This window comes from Nylanderia fulva, unplaced genomic scaffold, assembly GCF_048542155.1.
Source record: "Nylanderia fulva isolate GAGA-0341 unplaced genomic scaffold, ASM4854215v1 Scaffold40, whole genome shotgun sequence".
NCBI classification, from domain to species: domain Eukaryota; kingdom Metazoa; phylum Arthropoda; class Insecta; order Hymenoptera; family Formicidae; genus Nylanderia; species Nylanderia fulva.
In genome coordinates, this window is record NW_028190477.1 from 10,423 (window position 1) to 12,959 (window position 2,537).

A 2,537-nucleotide genomic window follows, 5' to 3' on the forward strand; every position below is an offset into this window, starting at 1 on the left:
GTATTTCGACCTTTTCAGGGAAAGTGTCATAAACCACGTTGCACGTCCGATGGTTCTTATCTCGTTCCCGTTCATTCTTACGATTCCACGGTGCGCGTGTTATCGATTCGTTAACCTTAATGCCAGCTCTATACATTCCCATTTTAGGTTGTTCAAAAAGTTATTGCGTTTTTTTTAATTTGATTTTCAGGTGCGTTTATTTAATATACGTAATGAACATTAATCAATAATATATTGGCCGTTTTGTTCAATGACCTTTTGCCATCTCTCGGGCAATTTCATAATACCGCGTTCATAAAACTTCCTATCTTTCTCTGCGAGAAACTTGTCAAGGTGCTGTTTGATGAGGTCTTCAGAAGCAAACGTTTTACCGTTCAAGGAGTTTTGCAAGGAGCGAAATAGATGGAAGTCTGATGGCGCAAGGTCTGGGCTATATGGTGGATGTGGCAACACATCCCAACCAAGCTGCAATAATTTTTGCCGAGTGACCAAACTTGTGTGTGGTCTCGCATTGTCGTGGTGAAACACCACACCCTTACGATTGATCAGCTCGGGACGTTTTTGTGCGATGGCATCACTTAATTTCTGTAGCTGCTCACAGTAGACATCGGAATTGATCGTTTTATTCTGTGGAAGCAGCTCATAGAAGACTGGTCCCTTCCAATCCCACCAGATTAACAGCATCACCTTCTTTTGGTGGATGTCCGCCTTTGCTTGCCTTTCCGGTGCTTCATCTCGCTTACTCCAACTCCTTTTTCGGCTCACATTGTTGTAGACAATCCATTTTTCGTCGCCCGTGATCATACGCTTCAAGAACGGATCGTTTTCTTCGCGTTTGGTGAGTTGATCGCAGACGTTCATACGCTTTGTCAGATGAATTTCTTTCAACTCATGCGGTACCCAAATATCGAGCTTCTTCACGAAACCAAGCGATTTCAAATGTCCATGAACACTTCCAATGGACACTTTTAGAGCGGTAGCAAGCTCCCGAACCGTTGAATGCTTATTTGCTTGCACCAATGCCTTGATTTTATCGTCGTCAATCTCGGAAGGCCTACCGGAGCGATGAGCGGTCTTTAACCGAAAAATCACCACCACGGAATCGGGCGAACCAGTTCTGGCACTGACGTTTTTCAATGACATTTCTGCCGTAAACTTGACGCAACTCTTCCCTTGCTTCAGTTGCTTTCTTCCCTTTTTTAAAGTAATAAAGCAAAATATGGCGAATATGCTCTTCAAAATTCTCCATGTTTAAACTACAATTGCAAGCACAAAACTCGACTAAATTGCGTCAACTTTTTTTTTTGGTTTTTAGGTTAAGTGTCAACAACAAAATGTGCATAAACATTTGACATTCATGGCACGCTCAGATACAAATAAATGTGGACAGCGCTATCTATTGGAAAAAAACGCAATGACTTTTTGAACAACCTCGCCTGTTCATTCGCCTTATTTTCTCGATTTTCTCGTCTGTCGACGTAGAGCATTTTCTCGGGCTTATAAATAATTCCTTTTCCATTCATCTTGTTTTATTTTGCGAATGGGTGAGCAATCGCGGATATTGATGTTTCGGGATTTTATGTTGTAAGAACTTTCAAAAATTTCCGCAAGGATATAATCAGTAAGTCTCAAAGTATTGAAGGAAGTATATTCGTACTTAATTCTCTTAATTGTAATCTGCAATACTTTATAATATTATGCTTATCTAATAAATACTATAAATATATTTAAAAAATGTAATGTATTAGATTTTTAAAATAAAGTATATTTTTCTCAAGATTTCTGTTCAGGGTTTTAGCTTATTTTTCTGCAAATAAAATTGCTAAACATACGCAAGAATTAATTTCTTTAATTATTAATCTTTTTAGTAATTTATTTTTGAAGAAATTAAGAAAATGTTTCTATAAATAAAAAATTATTATACGAATTCCTGGTATGTTGGCGTTCGTTCCATAGCTTAAACTCATTAATTTTCATGCGGATCCGCCTTTGCGAAAGAATTAACATTGCGCAAAATGAGAAACTTTTATGGAATGATGTCATTCTTTTACATCTCGTTTATAGCATGCATAATGCGAGTTCCTCGTATAATTGCGCTTCGTTTCCGGCGCATACCTTCAATATATTTTTTCCGCAGTCGTATATCGCGCTCTCGGTGCTTTACAATTGAACTTTTCGTTAATTTGCATGTGGTAATTAGATACGCGAAAATTCGCGTAAAAGTGTGTCAGAATTGACCTTCTCTTTTTTCAGAACAAAAGTATTTCGAGAGAGGAATCTGTTATCCGTGAAAAAATCGCCGAGAAACTCACTGAGAATAATTGGATGCTTTTTATAAAAATCTATACGCACACACATATATGTATATATAGATACACGTCTGATATTGTTAAAATCGATGCTCAAAATGTATAGAAAATTGTATTGTCCTATTTTTAACAATGTTGAACTCTAGCAAATTCGACAACCTTTTTGTCTTGGAAATATTTAGAAAAAAAGAATTAGATATAAAAATGAGAAAGCAGGCAATATTTAAC

At 37.1% G+C, this 2,537-nt stretch overlaps 1 pseudogene; it reads right to left on the reverse strand.

The window, feature by feature from the left end:
* Positions 1–219: 219 nt before the first annotated feature.
* LOC146721864 (histone-lysine N-methyltransferase SETMAR pseudogene) lies at positions 220–1,143 on the reverse strand (annotated as a pseudogene).
* Positions 1,144–2,537: the final 1,394 nt, after the last annotated feature.